Here is a 20,141-nt window from a genome sequence, read left to right as displayed (position 1 = left end):
TATCCAGAGAGAGGCACATTTTAACATTGAAAATGTGACTCCAACAATTGAATTCCTTGATTGGCCTGAAGAGCAAATATGAAATATGCCCCAAATCTCATCACGCAGGTATGTAAACTTGCTGCCTACTTCACTTCTCCAAAAGGCTGACCTCATCAGGGCATGCTGGTGACATAAAAATGGATGTGCAACACACTTAACTATATTTAATATAAAAAGTTAGAGTCTGGTTATTTATGGGGAATAATTTTGTTAATGTTACTAAGTATGTTCATTCTCACTGTACACAGGAGAGTACTAAGAGTTTTATGATAATGTATATACATCCACACCCTGATATTCCTTGAGTTTTTTATATGTGGGTCCCTGGTGACGTTTGTGGCTATTTTAAGCTATATAAGATGCAACTGACCTTTAAAAATAAAAGTCAGTTGACCTGATTTGTCTCCAGGTATCATTCAAACTTAGTAACACCTTCCCTAAAGCCCTACTTAATGCCACCTATGCTACTGTGATTATATATATGTATGTATATACATATATGTATGTATATATACATCACAGCTAAGGTAATAATTTAGGTAATGTATTCAATGTCTCCTGTGAAAAATGATCAGTTGGACAACTGTGCTCCTCCTGAGCTGGATAAGGTTTGTAATATTAGTAAGTATTAAAGGTAAATATTATCTTTTTTCTGTAAAACCATATTAGCACTTAGTTTCTTCACAGAAAGGGCTCGTGTAAATGAATAAATGATGTACATATGTTGGTTCTACAATGTCATGACCGGATTTATGCTTGTCACTTTTTTGAAACCTTTATTGATAATTTAATAATTTTATCTTTTACACTTTTAACCATGTGAATTTGTGTTGCTACAAATAAATGCAAGTTCACTTAACAGAAGTTTTTTTTAATGTGTGTTCTCTGATATATAAGTATTATTATAAAGTTCTTTAGGTTATCAAATTACTTTAATGAAAACATAAATAGACTATAACAAAAATCAAATGTTACCTACATTGATAAACAATGCCATGATTTCACTTTGCATTGTATTGTAGTTTTTGTTTTATTCTCAAATATTTTATTTCGTGGATTTGGTAAAATAATTAAATACATTTTATAAATCTTCAACTCTTCATCTGATTAAAGTAAATAATACATAATCAAAACTCATGAAAGGGGTACAGAATTGAGTATTAAAATGTTGTATGTTCCTGCAGAGAATATGCCTTTTATATCATCTACAGGAAGCAACATTGTGTCTTGCACATAATACATATTTAATGATATATTCAATAATTAGTTCAATAATAACTATTTAACTAGTAATGATAAAATAACAGTAGCTTGGGAAAAGATAATCAGGCATACTCTTTGGTAAATGAATATATATAGATGTTAAAAGCATAGGAAAACCAAAGCCTTTATAAGATAATTCCACATTCCTCACAATTGTCACTAGTATTAATATTCCAAAAATTAAAATGTGGTACATATATACAATGGAATATTACTCATCCATCAAAAAGAATGAAATCTTGCCATTTGCAATGACATGGCTAGAGCTAGAGAGTATTATATTAAGCGAAACAATAAGTCAGAGAAAGACAAATATCATATGATTTCACTCAGATGGGGAATTTAAGAAACAAAACATATGAACATAGGGAAAGACAAGGAAAAATAAAATAAAACAAAATCAGAAAGGGAGACAAACCACAAGAAACTCTTAACTATAGAAAACAAACTAGGGTTGCTGGAGGAGGGTAGGTGAGGATAAGGAGTAATTAATTGGGTAGTGGGCATTAAGGAGGGCACCTGACATAATATGGAACTGATATATGCAACTGATATTTGCAACTGATGAATCACTAAATTCTACCTCAGAAAGTAATAATACACTATATGTTAACTAAATTGAATTTAACAAATACAGTTTTAAAAATATATTCTAAAAATTTAAGTTGGCCTTTATAATAACCAATTGTACTAAAAAACATGTCTTTAACTAAGTACTTAAAGAAATATTTATTTTAATAATTTAATTGAGCCAATTGATAATCTGAAAAACTATATACTATATACATTTTTTGCTGACTAGCCTGCACCAAAATCCAATGAGACTGGCAACATAGGTTAGAATGTCCACATCCTATGGAACTGGAGGGTATTATGCTGAGTGAAATAAGTCAATCGGAGAAGGACAAACATTATATGGTCTCATTCATTTGGGGAATATAAATAATAGTGAAAGGGAATAGAAGGGAAGGGAGAAGAAATGGGTAGGAAATATCAGAAGGGGAGACAGAACATGAAGACTCCTAACTCTGGGAAATGAACTAGGGGTGGTGGAAGGGGAGAAGGGCGGGGGTTGGGGGTGAATGGATGATGGGCACTGAGGGGGGCACTTGACGGGATGAGCACTGGGTGTTATTCTGTATGTTGGCAAATTGAACACCAATAAAAAATAAATTTATTATTAAAAAAGAAGAATGCCCACATCCTAATATTTCCACTTTTCACAATAAGTGAAAGTTACTGTATTTTGGAAAAGTAACTAGCCAAGCAGTTTCAAAGTAGAGTTACATGTCCATTCACACTAGATTATGGTAGTAAAATAGTTTTCTATGTGTGTTTTCTGTTTCTGAACATATGCCTTTCAAAAACATGTTTGCACTTTTAAATTATAGATTTCAAAAACGCTCATATCTCCTGAAATATAAAATATGGGAGTAATTTAAGTATTTACAAGTAAATTAATACATGTATCAGAGGCTATCATGATCAAGGAGTTTATGACATAAATAATGTTGATTTTTTATTTCACACTTTTAAAATATTTATTAGTCTTAACTTTAGTGCATATGGCCATCATTTTACAAATGGCACATATCTTTCAAATAAAATACAGATATTTTAATGATGCAAAATTTTGTATGAAATGAATATGTGCATATTTGCATCATGTTTTTATCACATTTTGCTCTTCTTTGAAAATTCTTTTTCCCCCACCAAAATCAAACATATGATCCAGACAAATAATACATGATGTATGTGAACTTGTTAACAAGTACAAAGAAATATTCTTTCTTTGTACATCTAGGTACCATTCTTCATTTAACTTTCTCAAAACTAAGTATCTTTATTTGTATCTTTGGAGATACTAGTAAGCTAATACTAAACTAATAAAAAGAATCTAATAAAATATGAAAATCAGAACACATATTTGGGTATGTTCATTAAAAATATTTATGAGTTGAAATCTATATATAAGTGATTGCCATGCCATTGAGTATTCCCATTGACTTCATAGGATTTTGATTATACGAGAATATACTCTGAATGTGTTGCAAGTTTCTTAGCATCATTAGCTATGACCCTGTCATTTAGATGGTTGGATTAGGCAAGAAACTTTTGGTCATTCTTGAACATCTTCCTATCCCTTATGACCCATAATCAATTTCATCACTAACTCCTGTCAACTTTAGCTTCTGAATATCTTCACTCCATTTCTAGCATCCTCATACTGGTTTGGCTTTCCATCGCCTGTTGTCTGAACAGCATTTTAAATAATTGTCCCAATTACACATTTGCATTCCCAAATCCCATTGTCCCAATTCTTAGTGCTCTTAGAATAAATACCAAAATCTTTATTATGGTTTATGAGAGAACCTAATCTGGCTCCTATCTACCTCTTCCATACCATATTTAACCATTTCCCCTCACCTCCCTCATGAATGCTCCAATTACAACTGTCTACTTTTGGTTCCTTGAACACATCATGCTCTAGCTTCTGTTGTGATTACTTCCTTGGATTTCACACCTTTCCTAACACTCACAGCACCAGTTAACTCCTATGAAGCCTTTAAAGCACAGCCCAAAAGATAATTCTTCTGAGAACAGGGAAGAATTCTGGCCAACCTTATCACCCGGTTTTAGGTAAGCTTCCTCTGTTATATACTGTCATAGACAACATTGTATAGCTTTCCATCATAACACTTATTGCAGTTTATAATTATACATTTATGTTTGTGATTAGTTAGACATTGCAATCTCCTCCACTAGATGTGAAGTTCATGACATCAGAGACAGTATTGACTTTTGCTGAATATTGTATTTTTAGCATCTAGCAGAGTGTCTAGCATATGATTCAGTAAATATTCATAGACTGAAAAACTGAAAGAACAAATAGATATTATGTATTAAAAACTCACAGGTGAAAAATTAGAGGCCTTAGTCACTAAGATCTTAACATAGAGTTGCCTGATGTGAGCTATCATCTGACAGCAGTGAAAGCATCGCCATGACTTCAAATGTGACATTAGCTATACAAGCAATTGACACATAAATACCTAATACCACATTTGAATTGTTAAGCAGTCCAATAGGTGTTTTGAATAGGATTCTCTTGCCCTGTATCATTCACCAAGAGCTTCATATTCACATTTTAAGATAACTAAATCATATCACTGCTACGCATTATCAAATAAGCAAATTCAAATTCATGACAAATAAGTTCTGCATAACCTATAAAGTAATAAGAGTTATTGCTAGTGGGACTTATATTTCACGCTAAAAAATTGAGTATATATTCATAGATTATAGTATTAATAACATTGAATATGTGAATATATATGAATATAGTTGAAATGTGATGTTACTAAATGAATACCTTGATACGTGATATGATCCGGAGTTTATATTTCCTCCTGGCTAACTAAGCTTTCTTATTTCTGCTTTAATTTCATACTGTATTTTATTTTTATTCCTCTAAATTTCATTTTGCTATTTTGCACTGATCCAAATCTGTCTTAAATTACATATATCTGCCATAACTCATACATTTTAATATCCTAGTCATGTTTCCATTTTTTCATCTGTTAAAATATTGACAAACTTTTTTAAGATAGTACAATGAGTGCTAGAGCAATGATTCTCAAACCTTATTGTGGATGGAATCATCTGGGAATCCTGTTAAGCTGCAGATTGTGATTCAGTAGATCTGGAAAGGAGCCAAAGAGTTTACATTTCTAACAAGCTCCCAGGTGACCATGTTGTTGGTCCATGAATCACACTTGGAGTAGCAAAGTAATAGCACAGGGGTCAACAAACTTTTTCTGTAAAGGGACATAGTAAATATTTCTGATATTGTGTCCCATATAATCTCTTGCAACTACTCAGCTTTACTGTTGTACCATGAAGTTGGCCATAGGCAACATATAAATGAATGGATGTGGCTCTGTTCCAATAAAAGCATGAACACTGAAGTTCAAATTTCATACAGTTTTCACATAGTATGATATATTATTCATCCTTTTTTTTATAACCATATAAAAATGTAAATACCATTCTTAGCTCACGGGCCATACAAAAACAGTTTGCCAACCACCCTGCTAGAATATGAAGTGCCAATGGATAAATTTGCCAGAAGCTGAATGTGTGTGATGGGACAGGCTCTGTGGAGAAGATTGCAGTTGAGCTAAGACTTGAAGATGCAAGGCTTTTCTGAGGAGAGGAGTGGGAAGTAGTGAAAGAGAAATAGGCAAGCAACAGCATTACTGTTCTCTAAACTGAGAACATAAGAGTGTGGCAGGAGGACAACAAACCCTTCTGGACTGGGAAGGCTCCAAGGAAATAGGGATTCCTTATATGCATATTTAAATGGTTTCAGATTTTGGGGCACCGGGGGGGCTCAGTGGGTTATAAGCATCTGACTCTTGATTTCAGCTCAACTCATAGTCTCAGGGTCCTGGGGTTGAGTCCACACTCAGTGTGGAGTCTGCTTGAGACTGCCTCCCTCCCTCTTTCTGTTTGCTCCTCCCCCCCCCTCTAAAATAAATAAACAAATCCTTAAAAAAATGGTTTCAGATTTTAATGAGTTGTGGTGTCAAGTGAGCAGGCAAAATGAGAAGTGGAGGATCCTATTAAGTTCCTCATTTTGGAATTTAAAGAGAAGACTGGTCTGCTTAGAGGGAGAAAGAGAAAAGAAATGATTGAGGAAAGCAGGAAAAACTGCATTTGAAAGGTCAGGACTCTCTGCAAGTGACAGCAGATTGTTCTCAGATGAAAGCTTTATGGAAGCATTTATATAAATAATTTAGGTTTGCAAATTCATGGAGGAAAAGTGAAATTAACATCCCAAAGCCAGACGGGGCAGGGTAGTCAAACAGTTTATTCATTATTACAAAGCACACCACAGACTAACAAGGGAAGTGAAGAAGTGAGGATTCAAGATTAAAAAGATGGTCTCAACGAAAGATGAATGGATAAAGAAGATGTGGTTTATGTATACAATGGAATATTACTCAGCTATTAGAAATGACAAATACCCACCATTTGCTTCAACGTGGATGGAACTGGAGGGTATTATGCTGAGTGAAGTAAGTCAGTCGGAGAAGGACAAACATTATATGTTCTCATTCATTTGGGGAATATAAATAATAGTGAAAGGGAAAATAAGGGAAGGGAGAAGAAATGTGTGGGAAATATCAGAAAGGGAGACAGAACGTAAAGACTGCTAACTCTGGGAAACGAACTAGGGGTGGTAGAAGGGGAGGAGGGCGGGGGGTGGGAGTGAATGGGTGACGGGCACTGGGTGTTATTCTGTATGTTAGTAAATTGAACACCAATAAAATATAAAAAAAAAAATAAAGTGAAATATGACAAAAAAAAATAAAAAAGAAAAAAAATAAATAAAAAAAATAAAAAGATGGTCTCTACAAATGCTTCAGCATCTGACGGACATTGCTGATGAACTACTGAGTAGGCATACATGCTGAGGTGAAATGAGCATGTGTCTATGATTTCTCTGGAAGTCACCGTGGAGTGAGATGATGCGATGTTACAAAGCACCAGAGTTCAGAATTATGAAAGATAGACTATCAAGCAGAAAATTAACTCAATCCCAATACTTTCTAGAAAGGTCTTCCTCTAATTCTCCTTCCATTTCTCATCTCATCCCTCCCAAAAGGACTTCATCCAGTTGTTTTGGAGTTGTGTTTTATTAGAATGTTGGAAGTAAATTAACATTTGCGGGGAACTTAAAAAGGACTTCATGAATTTGTAAAAATTCTCATAACAATCTAATAAATGGAGAAATTTTACTACCGTTTAGTTACTTAGATTTCCTCCAAAATAGAGAATGTATCTACCAGTAGCTGTGACTCAGTCATAACCCTGGGGGGTAAAAATAAAAAATGGGAGGCAGAGCAGAGGGAGAGTTTTTACTTTTGTGCAATAGGGGGAAAGCTAAAATTTTGGTCAGAAAATTTTAGGTGACTCAAATACTGACTAACCATGACAGGAAAGGCAACTTATTAAAGGAAGTTAGGAAAAAAAATAAAAATAAAGGAAGTTAGGAAGAATAGCAAATGTACACATAGGAAATTTTAATTTTTTTTAGAGAGCCCCTGACACAGGGCTCCATCACACAACCCTGAGATCATGACCTGAACAGAAATCAAGAATCAGACGCTCAGCCAACTGAGCCTCCCAGGCACCTCAAAAAAATTTTTTTGACATTCAAAGGATCTGTGACCAGGTTTCCTATCAAATGAGGATGATGTTACATTTAGTTATAATATGAATTATCATTTATTGAACATCTACTCAATGCCAGGCAATGTGCTGAAAATTATACAAATTATTCCATTTATTTTTCACATTTTAATAAAAATGGTTATTATTACCCATACTTCACATATGAGTCCCAGAGGGCTTAAGGGAGTTAACCAAGGCTCCCTGACTCATTTGGACTTGCTTAAGAAAAACTGCTATCGCGTAAATCTGGTAATATGCAGTATATAGCACATAGCAGATGTTAAGCAGAAATTAGCTGTTGTTTTCTTGCTGTTATTGTCAGTAGTATTATTGCTACTTACTTAATGCCTCTCAGCCTTTTTTACCTCAGCCATAACATGAAAGTCAGTATAATACAACTATATTAAAGGGATTGCATGAAACAACCCACTTAAAGTTCTAGCATTATAGAAGTCACTTAATAAACGTCAAAAACCCATAAATTTTCTCTTGAGGGATGTTTTTTATTTTTAAATAAGGGCAAATAAGATGGTAGATATTCATTCTTCCAATTATTTAGCAGCATGCACCTGTCTGATAAAGTTGACAGTTTCTCTTCAGAAAACAATGTTTGACTAAAAAATGACCTTAGTTTAAGTGCTTAGAATCAGGAGGCTGAGTTTAGGGCTGAAATACTCAGCACATACTTCAAAGTTTCTGAGTTTTTTTCTTCTCTATCTACTATTTCCTATCATTTATATCACTAAGGACGTAAACAGATATTTCTTATGTATATGTGTATGTCACAAAAGAGTATTAGTTATAAGCCTATTAAAATTCATTCATTTGTGCCCCATTTCAAAAGTTGTATTTTCATAGTTGAAGGAATGTTTATTGATAATATGAGAGTGCTCAATAAGTGTGTTCAATAAATATTGGACACAGAGTGAATAAATGACTCATTTCCATTATTATTTATTATTTTTGTATCTTTAGATTTCTGCAGAGAAAGCTTCCTATAATTGGATATATACTTATCTCTGCAACTTCATTTTAACAAAACACATCATCTTCCCCTGGATGTAAAAATACAAATGAATTAGTCTTTATTACACTTTATTTTTTAAATTATATTTACAATTGATTTTGGTACTTGATGTGCTAACATTTAAGTGCAGCACACACCTTCCTTCCATTGTTTGCTCCTTGGTGCTTTCCTTCATTTATATGCATTGTGATGAGTTTTGGCACTCCTCCTGACTTTAAAGGGTAAGCCAGATTTTCAGTTTACAAACAGATCTTGATGTTATTGGCTGACAGTAACCTCTGATTCTAAAAGGGAAAAAGATGACCAAGTAGCCCTAGTATCCTAAGAAAACTTATGTTGCAGTGTCTTCTCTAAATTGTTAAAATAAAATCTGAGCTAAAAAGTACATTTTTAGAGAGTGATTCTATGGGGGGGATGCTTACTTGAGAATTTATCATTGAAAAGATAGCTCAGGGGGGAAAAATGCAGTAAAGTCAAGGAGGACAAACAAATGAAGAAAGGGTAAAGATTAAGATTAGCTTGGGTCATGATGAGGTATTAGAAGTGGCCTGTGAGCTCAACACTGAAGACAGTTGAATTTAGGATATAAGAGAGGGCCAGAAGAAAGGCAGTTTGAGAATGTGTGCTGAGGGGGAGGGGTTCACAAAAAGCTTGGAAACCAATGAGCATTGAGTGAGGCAGAGCTGATGGGGCCTGTTACATTATTGGGTTATATTTGGTAATGGGATAAGGTGAGAGCAACATGGAGAATATCGTAAGAGGAAGATGCTAATTAAGGGGTTTTGATCATATTTATAGCTGCTCTTCCAAAGAGAAACTCCTGTAGGTATTCAGATACATGGGCTCGATCTCTCATCTTTGTCTCATAGCTCAGATGCTTTGGTATCCTGCTCTCCAATTATTACACCTGTAACAAGCCTCCCCTACCACCAGGTGGCTACAGAGGCATGTCATGCTAGGGTAGCTTTCCAGTGTTTGGGACTCTGATGTGGTTTAAGTTTTTCCAAGTCACAAGTTTAAAAATCTGATCATCTATTCAATGTCCCATCCCATCAAGACAACCTTTTAGAAAAAGTTGAATGAAGCTTATCACTTCTTAATATTCATAAGCTTTGGAAATTGATTTTTATGTTAGATTTCCAAGGAAGACACCAAAGCAAATGAAATAGAAGGAATAAATAATGATTTGTTTCAAGTTTCTATGACCCTACATTATAATCCATGACAGGTTCCCAGATAACTTTCTTTAGTTTAGTGTTATCCAACATTGATTTCTGTCACTTCAAAATAATTTGTTTCCCTCCCACAATTAACTGATTGAGATTCCCTATGGCAGAGTTAGAGCTGTGAGAAATGATAGATAGTCACTGAATTAGAGGAAGACGAAAGGATGTTAGATTCTCTAAAGCTTTCAGGGGAAGGTCAGTGGCAATTTGGATAGTAAGAATTGGCAGAAGACAGCTCCAGCAACCCTGCCTTCATTATACTTTATGATATCATGCCCCAGAGAACATAAAGTTCTCAGTTTAGTTTTTTGGAAGATTACATAAGTCCAAGATCATTATATTTGACTCTTCATATTAATAGGTAGTGCATTAAGTTTGCATTAGAATGAAAAATAATGTAACCTAGTTTTTGAAAAGCAAAACGCAACAGTTATCATATCAAAATACCACTGTCCCGGGAAAAGGATGCTGTTTATTACTCTAAATTATTCAGAAGTTTTCACACCATTTTCTGTAAGCATTTGACTAATAGAAGAGTCTAGAACCTATAGTTGATGGTGATACACTACATTACATCTTTTCTACTTCTCTTTGTGTCTTTGGAGGTTATAATAAAGAACGAGTGGACTAAGGTATCTGGATAATATCACTTTGAATATCAGATTAATTCACCAAAATAATTAGGAATAACTATTATGGGATCAGCACTATGCCTGGAATTTTGGGAGTTGCAGATAACTATTGGCCAGGATCTCTGACCTCTCAGCTTGCTCTTGATCTTCTTGGCAAGATGAGATTAACATAAAGCAAAAAAAGAAAAAGCAGAAGGTTACAAAGAGCAAAATAGCGTGCTCTAAGCAATAAGGATTATACAGGTATGAAGAGGAGAGAAATCAATGAAGCCTTCAGAGGGAGAGCCTTCAGGAAGTGAACTTATAAATTGGGATGAATTGTATACATAACTGTCATCATTATGTCTTCCATCTCATTATGCAGCCTATTTGTCTTTTTATACCCTATCCAGGCAGTCACATAAGTCCCTTTGACATTCTAGGAGCTCCACAAATACTTGCTGGTTGATCAATTAATTTTTTTTCTTACTTCATTTTTTGTTACTTTTTTAAAAAACGGAAGTGTAATTGACATGCAGGTGTCTTACATAATGATTCAGCAATTCTGGACATTACTCAGTGCTCACCACAAGTTTAGACACTGTTAATTTTTTTAGAAGGATATAGTAAAAGCAAGCCAAAGAGAGACATTTTGTTTTTCTGACACATATATAGTTATCTTGAGAGTCTGTAATGACCATAGATCGAGTACCATATCATTAGATCATAGTGCCAATCTGAAAGTGAAACTTACAGATCTGCTCCTTTAAGAGTGCTTACCCTCAATATCAAAAAATGAAGCTATATTTGAATACCTGTTGAATTCCAAAAGCTATTTTAGTCAACTAGTCTGCATCAATTAGTCATGACTTATCACATCAAGATTTTACAAGGTCAGTAATTAATTTTTCAGCAGAAATGTTTCTCTAATACATGGTATATCTAAAAAATTGATACAAGCATTTAAGTAGTAGGCGTTTGCCCTCCCTTTAGGAACAGTATTAAAATATTATCTATCTTGTGCCTAAGAAAAGCTGGGGTCTTTTGGGGTTTATGTCTTTATATTAAATAACTTATTTGTTAGACATGCTTCTCTCAAATTTCAGTCATCCATAAAAGCAAAAGGCATTGAATAATATGGTTACAATTCATGTTAGGCAAGTACATGATTTTAACGGGACGTGGTTAGACGTAATTAGAATAGTGGCACATCACCAAAGATAGGGATAGAATGACGGCCATTAATCAAATAAAAACCTTGACTAAATTTCTTGTAGGTTGGCTTGTCTCTACTACCACATTGCGTTTTGGTGAGTATGTATATTGAAAGTGACATTATAATTTAGGATTCAGGCTGTTGCAATCATAACTACATATAAAATAATCACTGGGAAAAACAACTGCTTTTCAAAACTGGAATACTGAACATGTGTTTTTCTGAATATTGAATTAAATGGACCACAACTTCATAAATGGATGTTCTCCCAAAGGAAATGTAAACTATTAAAATCCATAATTAATAACCAGTTTGTCACATGATATTTTTCCTCTTTTTGTATTTATGTCTATCAAGTAGTCTGCACATTTAAGAGAGTGTCTATATTTTAACTGATTAACCAACACTTGGCAAATAGGCTTCCATCACTGGAAAAGCAGAAACAAGGGCTAACTCATATTTTCCCCTTCAATTTGCCATTGTTCTAGAATTTTAGGCAGGAAAATATGTTCTTTTATACATCACAGATAAGATTATATATGCACTTTAATTTTTGGAGTACACTTGTTTTCCTACTTTTAAATTGAGTACTATTCTTTTGAATTGTTTTCTTTCTCCTCATTTTCTAAAACCTTTAGCTGAGAAAGATCTAGAATATCACCCGTAGTTCTCATTTTGCTGAGAAAGTTCTGGTATTTGGTTCCATTCTGTTTCAAGTGCCTAGGAAAAGTTCTAAACCCCAGCTTTGGTAATGGAACTTCTTCATCTAGGGAGGTCAGGCAAGAAAGAAATGGAACATTTTATGGCAATCATATCGATAAGATTCAAAAAGTTTGAAAGAGCCAAGTATTTGAAGAAATGTAAATCACCTAGATTTCTTATGCATTACTGGTGGAAGTGTACATTTGTACAACTATTTGGGAAAAGAACTACTTCTAAAGCTGATTATTCACAGTGCATATAAGATGTGTTGTCTTAATTTTAATTAACCAATTAATTAATTATATCAATGCAGCCATGCCTGGTGAGATGAGAATGGTGATTCACATACCAAGAGTTATAATTAACTCCCTTCTATGTGCTTGAAGCCAAACTATTCTTAGAATTCCAGAATGGCTGAGCACCCAAATGGGCATTGTTTGGTAAGGCAGCATACCAAAACTGGGACAAAACTAGAAGAGCTATAGAGAAAGGCTTGTTTTGATAGGAACACTATACATTTACAAAAGTGCATGGTTCATAGTCTTTGATCAATGACTTTATGAAGCAAACCAAAAAGAAAGAAGCAATGATTATTTGACAGTGGCTGCTCGATGTGCAGATTTTTAGTCATAACCAAGGAAAAAATAGGACACACATCAAATGGAAAGTTTTCTGTTTTGTACATTTGGGAAAATGTGAGTTTCTTCTAGACACACAGTAAAGATGTATCTTCATCACATAATTCAAGAATAATGATCTACAAATTCGTGTCAGGAAAGTTTAAGCAATTTTAAATAGTCATATTCAATATGTAAGCCCAACATAATTAGGTACAAAGCAAGTTGGCTTCTGTAAGGGGAAATTATAAGACAAGTAGAAAAAAAAAGTAGAATTATTAACTTAAAAAATTCCACAAATTTATAACCAAGTTCCCCACAAATGGTAATTTGAAAGAGAAAGGGAATTGTCATTGACGAGGTAGGAGATGTTTGGTTTTAACAATGACTTACTTATTAAACATCTACTACTGTCAGGGCCTAGACTGGACTCCGCAAGTTATCTCTTCTAATTCTTACAACAGTCAGCTGTCAATAAACAAGTTATTATTGAGCCTATTTAACATATAAGGAAACACAGGTCAAGAGGGTTTAAGTGAATTTCTAAGGTTCCATAGCTCATGAGTGACAGAGTTGGGATTCTGAACCCACATCTGTCTGATTCTAAACTCACATTTCCTTCCCCTAAAGCTAACCCATGTATGTAGTAGCCATACTGAGTGAAAGAACGGATCCCTAGCTAGATGTTTTAGGTCTCGTATCCATCCCCTCTTCCAAGCTGGTTCTTCTGCACAGAGCATGGGCTCCCAGCCCTAGCTCTATTATTTACAGCACTGGCAAGTGACCCATTGGGCTTCTCCTTGACCAACTGGGCATCGAGCAGTGCAAAAGCAAATCCCTCCACAAAGCTGGGAGAGTCATTCTGTGGGCTACTCCTGCATGCTGGGGGGTACATATTTACTGGGTCCTGTGGCCCTAAGAAAAGTGAGGGGGTGGAGAGACAAATCAAGCAGCTCAGTACCTGCTACTACTAAAGCTGACTATGTCCATATTAAGTTAATAGTAGGAACTCAAAAATGTTATTGTTATTACATTATCATCACCATTATTATTAGCTGAATAACTCCTAGCAATTTACATTTAACCCCTCTTGGACTCAGTTTCCTTGTTCATAAAATAAGGTTGACACTACTGGAATGATCTAAGATTGCCATGGTGATTATATTACAAGATAAATTCATTTTAATACCCTGGAAAATTGCTCTTTAAGTGTTAGTAGGACAGGAGAGATAAGTCATTTTTTCCCTCTGATGTGATTAAAGTGAGATTATAATTATCTTGAAGATATTGGCTCCAGTGTATTTTATTTCTCCACATTTCTACTAGCTTTCTGACAAACTAGCCTTCCCAGCCTCTTCATGCCCTGTGTGTAACAGTTTGTTTAAATTAGTGCTGATAGAATTCCTTTTCCATTATTTCTAATAACTTAGATCTATTTTCAAGATCTATTCCTAGTCCCTTCTTTCCTTCATAATACCTTTGAATACTTAGGTCCCCACAAATCTCTCCCTCTACCACAGTTTGGCAGTGACCGGTTTCCATTTTTTTGTGTTCATTAATGTTATCTTATTAGGTAAATTGTAAATTCTTTGAAAGCAAATTCTTTGCTCACCTAGCCCAGTGCCTTACAAAAAGTAGAAGTTTAATAAACAATTACTGATGGATAAATTCATGTAAGTTATTTCTGAAATCAGTCATTAATTCTTATAACCAGAACTCAAAGAAAGTTCTAAAAAATTGAACACCATGGTTCAAGAACCATATAAAATGTGGCACTGTTTTATGTGGTAAATAAAATATAGACTGAAAACTCACTTAAAATCCAGAAAAGAGGAGCGCCTTAGCTGGCTTAGTCAGTAGAACGTGCAACTCTTCATCTTGGGGTCGTGGGTTCAAGCCCCACATTGGACGTGGAGCCTAATTTAAAAAATGATACTTAAATAAAATAAAATCCAGAAAGATTCGTTTGTGAGAGAGAAATTCATGATAAGTTATTTAACTGAAAATAATTACTTTGGAGGAAGACCTCACATTTTTTGTGTTGACATTATAGATGGTAAACTTGCCTTCCTAGGAAATGTTTTTAGGGCCCTCTGCCAAAAAGGACATTAGGCTCATAGGTCATAGCTATGTTCTGATAATTAAACCAACACTGTAAAAGAATGTATACAACTTGCAGCTCATTGTATTACTATTTTCAGACAATTGGGATGAAATATATCAGTGAAAAATACACATCAAATTTAATAAATCCTTGTTGACTGCATATAAAACCAATTTTTAAAAACTGACACATTTTTCCTGATTATTGGCAAGGATACATTAGAAAGCCTTTTTTATACAGTATATTTTTAAATTGTTGTTGTTTCAACTGTCACCTTTATTGACATTATTGAACTAAGGATAAGAGATATGTGAGCATCCAGTATGTGGGTGGTATGAAATGGAAGTAGAAGATGGGCCGTGTACCTTAGGTAAACTTCCTTGTCTTGAGGTTTCAGACATTGATCTCTTTTTGAAATGAAAATAAATACCTACTTCCTTAGAAATATGGCAAGAGACTGTTCAGATGACCTACTACCCTTGCAAATGAATGTGTTATAGTAATACAGGGTTTTATTATTTTCCCCTTATTTTCATGCAGAATAAAATGCCAGTTGAACATCTCCATCTCCCTCCCCAGCCACAGACACACATATTACACTGGTAATGAGATGTGGGAAGATAGCCTTTTAAATAGATTTTTAAAACTTAATTTCCTAAAATAATAAAGTCTAGGGGCTTGTCTTAAAGGTCCATGTGAGTACATGAGAATCTGTCAACACAATGTCTGTTCTCAGCATTTTCCCTAAGGGCAATATGCTATTTTGTTTTCCCATGTAATTATTTTTGCTTGTCTTTTTCTGCTTATGTACTTTAATTTCATTTAGAACTTTGAAGATGGAAAAGTATGACTGTTTAGATTCTCTCATAATATAAAACAGTCTTCATGATAAAGACTATGAATTCTCTTTGATAAACATCTGCTTATAGCTGAATGAAGGATTGTTTAGCACAGAATGTGGTATTCAGTGAAAAAAGCAATTTATCTAAGAAATACTTCTTCCCTTATTGCATTTACCCTCTCATCAGCTTGGTGTATCTCTATTGCCTATTTGTTCTTTGTTACTATCAAGACTGCAAATTTCTATCTAGAGCAGATGGTGTAACTGCCATTGTTCTAGTGCTTAAAATTCATTCTGCTGCAGGAAATTTTTATCATTAGACCTCTAATTTAGCAATATTAACAAATTGGAACTATGAACCATTTTGTCCAGCATGTCCGGCCTTTGTTAGATATCTGAGCAAAAAAATATATACATATTGATATCATGAAAATTGTATAAAAAAACTCATTTGATTATTTCTTGACAAATCAATGTGAATTCTTATTTCATTAAGTTAATATAGAATATGATGGTGGAATAAATGCTATAAGATGTTAGTCATTAGTTGTGTAAGAGTTTGTCATGGATTCTCCTTGTTTCCTTTACTAACATATCCATAATTTATGCCAAAAGAAATTAAAATTATAATATGTATCTTGATACTTTTTGAATAGAATATTTGAATTTAAACCTATTTTTAAATTTCTAATTTCAGCCTTTTTGTCCATAGCTCCTAATGACACCCCACCATACCTACTCCACCTAGAAAGCCATCAGACTTCATATTTTACCTTCAGGAAAGAATCAGAGATAACATCTTTTTTCTTCTCTCTCAGCCACATTTTCAGTATTGGAATGATTCAAACTAGATCAATAAAAGTTTTGCATTCAACTTTAGCTTTATAGCTTAAAAACGAAGGCAACAAATATTTTTTGGAAATATTCATAATAACTTTTAAACAAATGACACATACATACAAGTGTTCAGTAAACAGAATTCTACAACATATCATAAGTTTTCCGTGATTACTACTTTAGAAATAATTCCAGCCCATGTAACTGGTAAATTGTAAGCTGTATCCCATGGTTGTATATTTGTGCAATCACCAATGAAATGACTCTAATTAGTTGAATACATGTTGATCCAGTCAATTATTGCTGGAGTGACCAACCAAACATTCCAGTCTGCCAAGGACAGTCACAGTATGCACTTACTGAATAAATGTCAGTGATACTTTCTGTGAGTCTCAAAAGTGTCCCAGTTGGGATATTAAGATAGATGTTTGCTTTTACTCTCATGCACGCATATAAACCTAAGGAGGTACGTGCTGACACATATAAGAGAACTATGAGCAAACGTCCCTTATCCAGAGGAGTATGCAAACTTCTTAATGACACAACAGACCTATGTGAAACCATTGCAAAATAACCCATACATCTTTGAATTAAAATTCTAAATTTGTGACACAAGCAGAAGCACTGTGGGAATTCAGAGAAGAGATACATGGATGTGAGCTAGAGTAGTTTAAGTCTGATTTAAGGAGTTGTTCTGCTCTAGGGCTTTGCAGGCATGAGGTCATATGGGCAAAGTTATAGGGATAGTGATAATTAAAGTTCACGGTTGATCAGTCAACAGTGGAAATGACCAAATGAATACAAAGGGTATGGTAGAAAAAAATAATCAGTAAGGACTTAGAAATTCTGGTCTTTCACTCTGGCTCTGTCACTGGCCAACATTATGTAGTTGAGGAATTTACTTCTTCCCTTTGGCTTTAGTTCCTTCATCTGTAAAAAGAGGGAGTAAACTGGATTCATTCGGCAGGCTTACTTATTGTGAGACTGCTCCGTGCAAGGCACTCCACTAGACTATGCAAATGATTGCTAAAGTTCCTTTCCTGCTCTAACTTCTGTGGCAATCACTTCCATCACTGGTGTTTCCCGTGACATGACATGACGTTGTTCTAGTCAGTTCTGGATCATTCACTTTTTTGTCAAAAAAGAATGTTGCCTGCAGGTAAGTCAACCCCACCCAGCAAATATTTGTTATGTTAAATTGACTGGAAATTTTTCCTTTCAAGTGTCCTTGATTTTGTCATTGGATGAGGACCCTGTCTTCATTCTCTGTGATAATGATGCAATCCCAGAATGTAGGGGACCCTTCAGGGAGAAGCTGGTAGGGCATATCTTTAGAGCATGAAAACTGCCATTTGTAGCCGAGGCTACAACCGATTCAGCTGGAAAGCTGGGCTACTGTGCCCTGGTCTCCTTCCTGACTTTTCACAACCGAGGTCTGTTTTCCTCTCTCTGTATCACCTTGATCTCAGGAAGCTTGCTCTTGTTCTCCATGTGAATCACCTAACAAGAGAGAACATGCTGTCTCAAGTGAAGTTTAGCAACTGAACATGGAATTTTACCAACTCCAAGAAGCTGGGATGTCTTCTGTGAATCCAGCTGGTTCAAGGCTGCAGGCCCACTTCCCTTGGCAGGTCTTCCAATTGCAGGGAGTGGGGAAAGTGGCCCTAAACCATCAGAATGGATTATACATCACATTTGATAATACACACGGACACTCCACTTCATTAACTGGAGAAGTTGGAGATAGATCTAATCTGAAAGGAATCTGGGGAGCAAGAGAAAATGGATTCGCTTGTCTAATATTTATTCTGTACTTGAGAGTTGTGGTATGCTAAAAAGTAGTTATGTTTATCAATAAAGAAGCCTGGACCTTCCTAATATTGTAGAAACAAAATATACAAAATATAAGATCAATATAAGTCTTGTTTAAATTGATACTTAGTTCATTTGGCTCATCATAAAACAGAGGAAAAAAGTTTTTTTTCTGTAGAAGTGCCAAGATATATTTAAATCCAACAGCAAGTCCACCTGACTTTTGTTTGCTTTCAGTATTAATAGTGGTGGTCATGGTCATAGTGGTAGGTGATAAGATGGAGAGACATCAAGATTTTTGTAAAGAAGGGTTGAATGAAAAGTAGAAATAACAGGAAAAATTAGAGCTACAGTAGATGTTCAATCATAAGTGAGAGATGCAAGGAAACCAAATTATTGCAATTTAGAACCCCTCAGTTCTTTAGAAATTTAGAACCCCTCCATACTCCATACCTACCTTCTCCACATCGAACTTTTACACCCAGAATGATTGCCAGTGTCGTCACAGGGGGTTGCCCTTACTTTTTGTGTGGTTAGGCACGAGAAGGGAAACTGAAGTCCTTTCCAGAAAAGTATTCTTAGTACCTTTCACTAATTAAAGAGAGAGAGAGAGTTCTAAGTGCTAAGAAATTTCTACTGGCTTTCCACATAGACCCATTGAAATTTTAAAATTACAGAGTGTAATTTGTTTTTCAGAATTGCATACTCTTGTACATTTAAATCTGTAAATGTACTGAGGCAGCTATATAAAGCATTAAATTAGAGATACGAACAGCTGAAAACTAAGTGAAAAGAGCTGAAAATAGAGTTGCAAGTAAATCATTGAGAATTTGTCTTTTCAAATGTACTGCATGTGAATTTGAAATCAATCTGTTTTATTCTGTCACTCATAGTAGACTCTTCTACCCCCTTCAATTGATAAAGCACTTAAACCTTGAAAGCCTCTGACTAAAATGGGAGGATAGGACATAGGTCAAGGAAAAGTGAAGATCATATGGAATGGTATGGGACCAGTCGATAATATGCTGAAATATTAATACGCAGGTATCCCTAAGTGTATGTTTAAAATAAGGCCAAAGTTGAAAGTAGATTATTTCTTTGGAAAATGGGCTCAATTATTTCAGGGTGTAGGAGCAAATGCAACTCAAACCTCCACATTTTTTGTGGTGTGTGCATGTGTGTGTACGCACATGTATGTATTTAATCATTGTTCTGGCAAAATAAGAGCATTATCCAAATTCCAGGCCTTATTCCAAAACGTCTAGGGATTGGAGACACCTTACAAGGTATTGCAAGGGGCCAGGCATAGGACAAGAGAAGCAAAATGAAGATGCTAATGCTTGCTGGTATCTGAAGGGGATAACCAGCCATAGGAAACACAAAAAACCAGTAGAGCAGAGCAGACTTGCTTTTAAAAAGGCAATGGAGAGGCTTCAGTTTTTGTAGTTGAACAATGCCAGGACTGGCTAAGGAAGAGTGTACATAAGAAGACAGAGAGGAGGCTGAATGGAGGCCAACAGGATGGTGGGTATTGCCTTTCTTCCTGAGATGGAAATTTTCTGGGACAGAAAGAATAGTAAGAAGATAGATCTGTGCATCCATG

At 34.9% G+C, this 20,141-nt stretch overlaps 1 protein-coding gene and 1 non-coding gene across 2 annotated transcripts in view; both read left to right on the top strand.

Annotated features, from left to right (window-relative positions):
- HTR2C (5-hydroxytryptamine receptor 2C) overlaps nt 1-20,141 on the top strand; it is a 302,228-nt gene that overhangs the window by 26,223 nt on the left and 255,864 nt on the right. The gene's annotated exons all lie outside the window — the stretch shown is intronic.
- On the top strand, nt 13,713-13,841 carry LOC140628948 (small nucleolar RNA SNORA35). The gene has a single exon (XR_012026861.1). It is a non-coding gene; the product is annotated as a small nucleolar RNA SNORA35 (small nucleolar RNA).

The sequence above is a fragment of the Canis lupus genome, chromosome X, assembly GCF_048164855.1.
Source record: "Canis lupus baileyi chromosome X, mCanLup2.hap1, whole genome shotgun sequence".
NCBI lineage: Eukaryota > Metazoa > Chordata > Mammalia > Carnivora > Canidae > Canis > Canis lupus.
This window is presented reverse-complemented; position numbering and strand designations above follow the sequence as displayed.